An 11,206-nucleotide genomic window follows, 5' to 3' on the forward strand; every position below is an offset into this window, starting at 1 on the left:
CAGGCACGCGCCACCATGCCCAGCTGAATTTTTGTATTTTTAGTAGAGACGGGGTTTCACCATGTTGACCAGGATGGTCTCCATCTCTTGACCTCGTGATCCACCCGCCTCGACCTCCCAAAGTGCTGGGATTACAGGCGTGAGCCACCGCGCCCGGCCTTACCTTTTTAACTTATCAACCTATCTGTGGCTTTCCATTGAAAGTGTTTTTCTTTTGATTTTCCGTGTGTGTGTGTATGTGTTGTTTTGGGGATTTTTGTTTGCTTGTATTTGGTTTTTTTGAGGTGGAGTCTCACTCTGTCGCCCAGGCTGGAGTGATCTCAGCTCACTGCAACCTCTGCCTCCTGGGCTCAAGCGATCCTCCTGCCTCAGCCTCCCAAGTAGCTGGGACCACAGGTGTGCATGCAGCTAATTTTTTTTTTGTAGTGACAGGGTTTTGCCATGTTGCCCAGGCTGGTCTCCAGCTCCTGGGCTCAAGTGATCCTCCTGCCTTAGCCTCCCAAAGTGCTAGAATTACAGGCCTGAGCCACTGCCTGGGCTTTAAAATGTTTTTCTATAGAAAGTATATGATTTAATTTTTCTCTTTTTTGAGACATCTTACTCTGTCACCCAAATGCAGTGATCGTGCAGTGGTATGACCTTGTAGTGGTGTCATCTTGTTACCAGTGGCAAATTCGAAGGACTCTGCAGCAGCCTCAATTCTTGGCTCCTCAAAAGAAAGAATTCAGCTGAGGAGCATAAGGCAGAAGGAGAGACTCAGGCAAATTTTAGAATAAGGGTAAAAGTTTATAAAAAGAGCTTTAAAGCAGGAAAGAAAGGAAGTACACTTGGAAGAGGGCCAAGTGGGCAACGTAAGAGATCAGATACGTGGTTTGACCCTTTGACTTGGGGTTTTATATGTTGGCATGCTTCCGGGGTGTTGTGTTACTTCTCCCTTGATTCTCCTCTTGGGGTTAGCTGTCCTCATGCTCAGTGGCCTGCCAACACTTGGGAGGGGCGGCATGTGCAATGTGCTTCCTGAAATTGTGCACATGCCCACTTGAAGCATTCCCTGACCAGCTGAGTGTTCCTAGAGGAAGGTCTCATTCTAGTTAAACTCTGCCATTTTGCCCCTTAGTGCTCATGCTCGAGCTCACTCACCCAACTCCTGAGATAGTATTAGGAAGTTGCTGATCACCAGATTCAGATTTTTCTGTCTGCTGGGAGACTGCCTTTCCCTGGCACCAGCTGCAACCAATTATTATTTTAGCAACACAGCTTAACAACTGCCTAACCATTACCTGATGGTTACCTGATATTCCTGGCTGGGGGAGTGAGGGGACCTCTTTTGCCCTCTCATGTCAGACTAGCTACCTCCTTTAACAATCTCAGTTTAACCGCAGCAGCCTTGACCTCCTGGGCTCACGTGATTCTCCCACCTCTATCTCCTGGGTAGCTGGAATCACAGGGATGTGCCACCATACCGAGCTAATCTTTATTTTTTGTAGAGATGAGCTCTCCCTGTGTTGCCCAGGCTGGTCTCCAACTCCTGGGCTTAAGTGATCTTCCTACCTCAGCCTCCCAAAATGCTAAGATAACAGGCATAAGCCAACATGCCAGGCTTGATGTTGCTTTTAATCCAGACTGAGAATCTTTGCCCCTAAACTGGAATGTTTGTATTTAATGCAGTCATCAATATAATTGAATTTAAATTAATTATCTTGCTTATTTGTTTTCTTCTGTTCCTCTTCCCCCCCTCTTCTTCATTTGGATTAAGAAAATATTTTATTTTTTGGCTGGGTGCGGTGGCTCATGCCTGTAATCCCACCACTTTGGGAGGCTGAGATAGTGGATCACTTGAGGTCAGGAGTTAGAGACCATCCTGGCCAACATGGCAAAACACTGTCTCTACTAAAAATACAAAAATTAGCTGGGCGTGGTGGTGCATGCCTGTAATCCCAGCCACTCGGGAGGCTGAAGCAGGAGAATTGCTTGATCCAGGGAGGTGGAGGTTGCAGTGAGCTAAGATTGCTCCACTGTGCTCCAACCTGGGTGACAGAGCGAGACTTTATCTAAAAAGCAAAAAAGTCTTTATTTTTTAATTAAATTTATTTTTCTAAATATTGAATGCTTCATGAATTTGCATGTCATCCTTCTGCAGGGGCTATGCCAGTCTATACATTCCAATTTTTTTTAGTGTATGTGCTGCCAAAGCGAGCACAAAAAAAGTTTGTAATCCATTTTATCTCAATTTACAGGTTTATTAGCTTTACTTCTGGCTTTAAAAAAAGTGGTTGCTCTGGCTTAAAATAAACTTACCACAGTGTGCTTTCAGTTAGTATTATACCACTTCACATATAGTGTAAGAACTTTGCAACAGTATTCTTACATTTAACCTCACAATAAATGGTTTCTTTTGGCAGGGGGCTTGGTTTTTGTTTTTGCTTTAAACAGTTAATTATCTTTTAAAGAAATTTAAAATTAAGAAAAAGTCTTTTATTATTTACCCAGGTGAATTTGGTTTTAAATGGGTTCAGAAGTACACACGTAGCAGAAGATCTCTTAAGTCCGTTACTGTAGCCTCAAATTCTACCACTGTGCCTGAGAGGAGGGTGAATGAGTAGCCCCTAAATAATAATATCTAGAATTCACAGTTCATATAGCAGACTTCTTAAGATCTTGAGCCATGTGAAGCTGACACTTGAAAAGTACATATAGTCTCATTTTTCTGGTTCTGTGGTTCAAGGGGAGAAATAGGGAAATTTTAGTGTACAGAAACAGGTGAAAGTTGGGCAATAATTAGTAGGCTATTTTTTTAGGCCTGTTATCAGGTTAATGCTAGTTAGATTGGCAGATTCCGCTTACTACCTTGGGAGAAGGATCAGATTGGGAGTCTTCAGTCTCCTTATTAATCCTAGGAGAACTAAGCTTCTCTTTCCCAAGTGGTGGATAGACTCAAGGATCTGTTAATTCCAATCATTAAAGTGTTCACTGGCCAGCTCTCAGTTAGGAGTTGAGATCATTCAGTCTTGCTTAGCTGCCTTGAGCTCAGAGCTCATCTCTGCAGTTCTCCTTTTAAGGATCCATCTCTGTACAAGCTGGGCCTGTTCTTTGGCAGCTAAGTTATCTATCTGCTCTTTCATCCAGAGAACTTTGAACAACCTGTCTGAATGTAGAAACAACTTCATGCATTTTCTTTCTCAGCTGTTCAAATTTTAAATGTTTGAAAGGGATACTAATACCTGTATGATAATTGGGTAAAGATTTGTCCAGATTACACATGGACAGTATGTTTCTGTGTATGTGTATATACATATGTTTGATTCCCTTGGCTATTCTGAACTGAGCCATGTGTGATTCCATTGATTTATTCTGTTTGCTTAGAGGATATTCAATAAGATGCTTGGACTATGCAGCACTTTTTTTAGGTCCAGTTGCATTGATTTGGGAGAGGAGAGAGAAGATGAACATGAACTTGACAGTTCTTATGTGCCTGTTCTTTGTCAGGCACCGGGCTAGTACTTTACACATGCTGTTATGTTTTTTTTTCTCACAATCCCAAGAGGTGGAAAGAAATTATTTCCATCTTACAGACGGGAATTGAGAGAGCCAGAATTTGAATCTGTTGATTCCAGTATTGTCTTTTGAAGCTTTCATGATGGGTGGCATTTTGGATTTGATTGAGTTTGATAGGAAGTTTTGGTGTGTAGAGGGAAGAGCAGAATGGATGATACTGTTGAGATATGTATCTTTAGGGTCTTTTGTTCCTAAAATTCCTAAAAAGAGTTTCAGCAAACTCTTAAGTTTGGAACTACATCAGTAGATAGGTGTGCAATGCCTGTCCTGTGTCCCATTTGCTTTGTTAAACAAGGCAGCCTGGAAATACTCAGTTTTAATATCATTTGGTCTTAACTCTTCTGTTAGTTTGTTTTTGAGACAGTTTACCTCTGTTGCCCAGGCTGGAGGACAGTGGTGCGATCTGGCCTCTGCCTTCCGGGTTCAAGTGATTCTGAACTTCAGCCTCCCAAGTAGCTGGGATTACAAGTATGAACCACCATGCCTGGTTAATTTTTTTATTTTTAGTATAGACAGGGTTTCATAACGTTGACCAGGCTGGTCCTGAACTCCTGACTTCAGGGGATCCACCACCCTCGGCAACCCAAAGAGCTGAGATTATAGGCATGGGCCACAATTCCTGGCCTGCTCTTGCTTGTGGGTAGATTTCCCTCCACCCTTGACCTTCTCTTCAGTTCACCTTTTCTTCCATTTCCTTTAAAATTGTAAAAAATGGTTTCTGGATCTCCAAATCTATGAATACAATGTGCTTAGGGGAAAGAGAGTACTGAGCTGCAAACATGTTGATAACCACTGATTTTAGTTAGCATGGCCTTTAGAAAGGAGTTAAAGCACTCATATAACCTGCTTTCCTAATACAAAATTTGGGAAGCAACAAAACCTTTTGCTGACACATGTGGAAAAGTCTTTGTTAAGGAAGTGGATTGAATCTTGCTTGTGAACACTTATTTTCTTCCTTCTGGTAGAAGATTTCAAAATCTCTACACTCCTGAGGTGTAGAGACTGAGTCCATATATGTTGACTGTGAACTGCATATCATTTACCTAGAAGAATGTTCCAGAGCAGACTTGAAGCCTAGTTTTGTTGTCTGTTGTTAGGGAACAAAACCTACCTCAAAACTTACTGGCTTAAAACATCTGTTTTATATTTGATTGTGATTCTATGACTTGGGAATTCAGGCAGGGCTCTGCTGGATGGTTCTTTGCTATGTGACTAACAGCTGGGGTGTCTCTTGACGTTGTAGTCAAATAGTGACTAGAATGGCTAAGAAGGCTTCATTCACACATCTGGCAAGTTGGTGCGCATGACTAGGAGGCCAAGACTTCTCTCTCTCCCTGTGGCTGTCTCTCTAGTTGTGACTAGCTTGGGTTTTGTTGTTTGGCAGCCAAATTCCAAAAGTGAGCATACCAGGCAGCAAAGGCAGAAGCTATAATTCTCCTGGGACATAGCCTTGGAAGTTACATGGCATTCTCCACAAGAATTTGGTTTGGCACTGTGGCAAGGGGAAGGGCAGGAGAGAGGACATTGCAGAAGAGCTGTGAGATGGACACTTTTGTTGCATCTATCTTTAGAAACATAATTTACCACGGAACTCTTTCCTTGGAAAGCTTGAGCCCCACTCTCGGCCAATTAAGAATCCCTAAAGAAACAGTGAGATGTTCTCCAGGAAGTCCTGTGTGTGTGTTCTTCTAAGCACGATCCCACTGAGGTCTGCAGTCTGGCTCTTTCTGTCTCATGCAACATGGCATTCCAATGTGCAAGACTGTGAGTCCTCCCACTCCTTTGAGCCATACTGATAAGAAAAATTGAAAATAATTTAAGTGCTGTTTTTTTTTTTTTTTTTAGGACACAGTCCTACTTCTGTAAAAATTCCCCATCTGCTCCAGTATACACTGATGTTGAGTACTATTGTTTTTATAATCATTGGTGAATTCCTGGTAAGAACCATATCTTCTGTGTTTAACCTCTGTGTTAAGCACAGCGTTAGATCCCAGTATGTGATAAAGCCTTGAATCGAACCATTGAAAATGGCTCTCTCCTGTTATCAGTGCCTATCAGAGTTGTGCAGAATTAATAGTTCCTATAGATCTAACAATTACACAATCCTGTTGGAAATTCAGAAGAACATGGTCTTGAAATGAACAGATTTAAAATTAGAGTAAACTTGAAAAGTAGCCTAAACATTCTTAATGGAGAAACTTTGTATTTTATTTATTATTTTTTATTTTTTTGGAAAACTTTTTATTTTGTACTAAAAGGCCTACAGCAGGAGGAAAACTTTTTTTCTTTTATGTGGAAACATATTTAGAATACCTTGAATAAATATAAGTTGATTTCCTGCAAATTGCTTTTTTTTTTAGAAAGGTCTAAGGCAGAACCCTAAAGACTTAGAACCACTTAAAATACAGATAATTTGTCATTTTTAACGCAGGAACACACAGATTTTACTCTTGAAACTACTTATAAAAATTCTTGGAGTTGATGGTATATGAGAGTGTTGTAGTTTACGGGGTACTAAACCATAAGATCAATCATAAGATTCTCCCTGATACCTGTAGGAGGTATAGATTCCCAGATTCCCCTTTCTTAGAGATTGTGATACAGTAGATCTCTGGTGGGACTTCGAAATCTTTGTTTTTAATGAGTGGTCCTGGAGCTTTTAGGAATGCACATTTATGGGCTTCACCCCAGACCTACTGAATCCACACAGGAGGGGAGCTGTTGGTCTGTCAACAGGTTTTCCAGATGATTCTTACATGTGCTCACATCGAAGAAGCACTGTTAATAGAGAAATCCCTTTCACAGGTCTTTGCCACAAAACCACAGTTCTACCAGAAAGTATCCCAAAAGATTTTCACTATATATAAGAATCTGCAGTTAGGGATCCTCCAGATATTGTGGGGTATTGGTTGTAGTTACTGTTTTGAAACTGAGGTATAGTTGACATACTATAATATTCATACATTACAAGTATTCAATTCAGTGATATTTAGTAAATATATAGAGTTATGCAAGCATCACTAAATTCTTCTTCTTGGAGACAGAGTAAGACTGTCATCCAGGCTAGAGTGCAGTGGCATCGTTATAGCTCACTGCAGGCTTGACCTAGGCTCAAGGGATTCTCCTTCCTCAGCCTCCACGTAGCTGGCACTACAGATGAGCACCACCACGCATGGCTTAAAATCCAATTTTATAACACTTCCTTCTCTCAAAAAGTTTGTTCTTCCTTCCCTTCCCTTCCCTTCCCTCCCCCTCCCCTCCCTCCCCTCCCTTCCCCCCTTCCTTTCCTCATTCTTTTCTTTTTTCTTTTCCTTTCTTTTCTTTTTTTTTTTCTTTCTCAGCCTCACATTCCTGGGCTCAAGCGATCTTCTCACCGTTGCCTCCCAAAGTGCTGGGGTTACAGATGTGAGCCACCACATCTGGCCCTTAAGAAAGTTCTTTGTTTGTAGTCAGTCTCTGCTCCCCACCAGGCAACTGCTATTTCTCTAGATTTGCCTTTTCTGGGAATTTCATGTAAATAGAATCATACGTATTCTTTTGCATTTGGTATCCTTCACTCACCATAGTTTTGTTTTGTTTTGAGATGGAGTTTTTGCTCTGTTGCTCAGGCTGGAGTACAGTGGCGTGATCTTGGCTCACTGCAACCTCCACCTCCCGAGTTCTCCTGCTTTAGCCTCTTGAGTAGCTGGGATTACAGGTGCACGCCACCTCGTCCAGCTAACTCTCTGGTATTTTTAGTAGAGACAGGGTTTCATCATGTTGGCCAGGCTGCTCTCGAACTCCTGACCTCAGGTGATCCACTTGCCTTGGCCTCCCAAAGTGTAGGGATTGCAGGCGTGAGCCATCACGCCTGGCCCACTCATCATGTTTTTAAGTTGGTACATGTTGAGTGTGTTTCAGTAGCTTGTGCTGACATCAGTAGTTTATATTGCTAAATAGTATTCCATTATATGAATTTACCACACTCAGTCTATCCATTCACCACCTGAAAGACTTTTGGACCCTTTCTAGCTTAAGACAATTATGAATGATACTGTTGTGAACATTCATGTTCATGATTTTATGTGGCTATGATTCCATATGAAAAGTTTGTGTTTAAACGTTTGAGAAACTGACAGACTTTTCCAAAGTGGCTGTACATTTTACATTTTCATGGTCAGTGGTTGAGAGTTCCAGTTTTGCCACATCCTTGCCAACACCTTGTATTGTTGACTTATGGATTATAGTCATTCTAGTAAGTATGTAGTTGTACCGCACTGTGATTTTAATTGATTAATTTATTTATTTTTGAGAGGGGTCTCATCGTGTTGCCCAGGCTGGAATGCAATGGTGCAATCTGCTCACTGAAACCTCCGCCTTCCAGGTTCAAGTGATTATCCCACTTGAGCCTCCAGAATATCTGGAACTGCATGTGTGTGCCACCATGCCTGGCTAGTTTTTGTAATTTTTAAAATTAGAGATGGGTTCTCACCTTGTTGGCCAGCTGATCTCCAAATCCTGATCCCAGCGATATGCCCACCTTGGCCTCTCAAAGTTCTGGGATTACATGTGTGAGCCATCTCGCCAGTCCTCACTGTGATTTTAATTTGTATTCCCTTAGCTAGTCATGAGCCCCTTTCATGTACTTATTAGCAATTTGTTTGTCTCCTTTGGTGAAATGTTGATTCAAATCTTTGTTTGCTTGTTGTTTTTTGCTTGTTTTTAAGACTCAATTCTTGGGCTGGGTGCAGTGGCTCATGCTTGTAATCTTAGCACTTTGGAAGACTGAGGTGGGTGGATCACCTGAGGTGAGGGGTTCGATACCAGCCTGACTAACATGGTGAAAACCCATCTCTACTAAAAATACAAAAGAAAATTAGCCAGGCGTGGTGGGGGATGCCTATAATCGGAGGCAGGAGATCACTTGAACCTGGGAGGCGGAGGTTGCAGTAGGGCGAGACCACACCACTGCACTCCAGCCTAGGCAACAAGAGTGAAACTCCATCTGAGAAAAAAAAAAGACTTAATTCTTTTAGTAGAGCAGTTTTAGGTTCACAGCAAAATTGAAAGGTCTAATGATTTTCTGTATATCCTCACTTAAAAATCGAGTTATTTGTCATCTTGCTGAGTTGTAAGTGTTTACATATTATGAATGTCTTTTATCAGATATGATTTGCAACTGTTTTCTCCAAGTGTGTGGTCTGTGCTTTTATTTGCTTATATGGTATCTTTGGAAGAACAAACATTTTTAATTTTGATTGTCTAATTTATCAATTTTTTGCTTTTACTGATCATGCTTTCGGTGCTATAGGAAAAAAAATTGTCTAGTCTAAGGTCACAGAAAGTTTCCCTGTTTTCATCTAGAAGTTTTTTAGTTTTAGCTCTTATATATGTCTGTGATCCATTTTGAGTTAATTTTTGGATACGGTATGAGGGAAGAGGTATCTGTTTCTTTCTTTCTTTTTTTTTGTAAACACAAGTATATCTAGTTGTATTAGCATCATTTGTTGAAAGGACCATCCTTTCTCCACTCAATTCCCTTGGCAAAATCAACTGATCATCAATGTAGTGGTTTATTTCTGGACTTTCAATTCTGTTCCATTGATTTATATGTCTGTTGCTATTGTGGTTACTTGTAACTCTATGGTAAGTTTTGAAATTGGGTAGGGTACAGTCTCCATCTTTGTTCCTCTTTTTCAAAATAGTGTTGGGTTTTGGCTCTTTTGGTTCTTTGTGTTTCCATGTATATTTTTGGATCAGCCTGTTGATTTCTGCAGAATGGTTATCTGTTTTTGAATCCTAATATTTTTTCATTCGGGGTCCTCGTGACCTCTCACAGAGGGCCTGAAATCAGCTTACTGCTGTTTGAGAGGTTGTAAGAAGCGAAGGCCTGACATACATCAATGCTTGATGCATTGGCGTTCTTCCAGGTTTGGCATGTTGGGTTTAATAGCCAGTGGGAATGTAGGTCAAGGCCAGCTCCAGCACAGTAAAGATGACCCTTGAGTGCTTCCCTTGGTGTTACACTTGGTGTCACCCTGCCTCCTTGTCTCACTGGTAGTTGGCACTCCAAAAATACTTGAATAGGAGAGGGAGACTGTGTACAATAAAGAACAAGTTGAGACTGATGCATTTATCATATCTCCTCTTTTTGAGCCTCCCATGTTTTAAAGCCATATTTATACCAGTGAGTTTCTAAGCAGCCTGGCCAAGTCTGGTTCCCTTGGCCGTGAGCTATGGCCAGCTTCATAGTTGATTGCTTTTATCAGATTTTTTTCTTGCCTAAGCCCGTAGCACATTATGACTGAAACCAGACATGCTTTTATCTTTTCAGAAGCTTGTGAGAAGAAACTGGTGCTTCCCTTCCTCAGTTTTACTTTGAGGAACACTTTATCTCTTTCTTGCAAAATTTGGCTGTTCTTCTTTTACATTTTAGACATGTTTTTGAACAGGCTGCCTTCCAAAACTGTACAGTTCTTATTTCCTTCTACTTCACCAGGCCTTTTTGTGCTGGATTCACTTAAACCCAGCTAATACTTACTGAACATTGAACTATAATACATGCAAGGAATCATTTTCAGTTCTCATAGATACACAGAAATCGATAAGACATGGTTCTTGCCCTCATGGAGCTTACAATCTGATAAAAGAGACAGTATGTAGTATAAATACATAGGTAGGTGTAGAAGATAGTATGTAAGAGACATGGAAGATCCCTGGGTTGGGTGGAGTACTGCTTTTCCAAGAAACCTGTTGCAAATCAAGACCATTCTTGCTTTTTCTTTTTCTTTTTTTTGACAGAGCTTTGTTCTTGTTGTCTAGACTGGAGCATAATGGCACAATCTCTGTTCACTGCAACCTCCACCTCCCTGGTTCTAGAGATTCTCCTGCCTCAGCCTCCCAAGTAGCTGGGATTACAGGCATGGGTCACCATGCCTGGCTAATTTTGTATTTGTAGTAGAGACAGGGTTTCACCCTGTTGGCCAGGTTGGTCTTGAACTCCTGACCTCAGGTGATCCACCAGTTTTGGCCTCCCAAAGGGCTGGGATTACAGGCATGAGCCACTGTGTCCGTCCACTTTGTACTTTTAAAATGTGGTCTTGACTTTCAGAATGTAAGCTTTGGAATCACTTACAGTGGTTTAGATGTCACCTTTCCTAGGTGTAGGACATATGGCGCTCTTGACTTTCTTAAAAATTTATTTTATTTTAGTTTATTTTTTGAGCCAGAGTCTTGCTCTGTTGCCCAGGCTGAAGTGCAGTGACGTAATCACACCTCACTGCAATCTCTGCCTCCTGGGCTCAAGTGATCCTCTCACCTTAGCCTCCCAAATAGCTGAGACTACAGGCATGTGCCACCATGCCCAACTAATTTTTGTATTTTTAGTAGACCAGCCATGTCGATCAGCCTGGTCTTAAACTTCAAGTGATCTGCCTGCCTCGGCCTCCCAAAGTGCTGGGATTACAGGCATGAGCCACTGCACCCGGCCAATTTTTTTTTTTTATAATAGAGTTGGGGTCTCCCTGTATTGCCCCAGCTGGTCTCGAACTCCTGGCCTCAAGCAATCCTCTTGCCTCCTAAAGTGCTGGGATTACAGGTGTGAACCACAATACCCAGCCCAAGCTCTTGACTTTTAGACTTCCTTGTCCTGTTGACTTTTCTGCCACTAATT

General features: G+C 41.5%; 1 protein-coding gene and 1 non-coding gene across 4 annotated transcripts in view; one reads left to right on the forward strand and one right to left on the reverse strand.

Moving 5' to 3' along the window:
• Window positions 1-11,206, forward strand: part of ZNRF1 (zinc and ring finger 1) — a 124,371-nt gene that overhangs the window by 39,938 nt on the left and 73,227 nt on the right. The window lies entirely within an intron of this gene.
• Window positions 2,096-2,200, reverse strand: LOC119471616. Its single transcript, XR_005200677.1, has one exon. It is a non-coding gene; the product is annotated as a U6 spliceosomal RNA (small nuclear RNA).

Source organism: Cebus imitator, unplaced genomic scaffold (assembly GCF_001604975.1).
Source record: "Cebus imitator isolate Cc_AM_T3 unplaced genomic scaffold, Cebus_imitator-1.0 Scaffold66, whole genome shotgun sequence".
Taxonomy (NCBI): Eukaryota; Metazoa; Chordata; class Mammalia; order Primates; family Cebidae; genus Cebus; species Cebus imitator.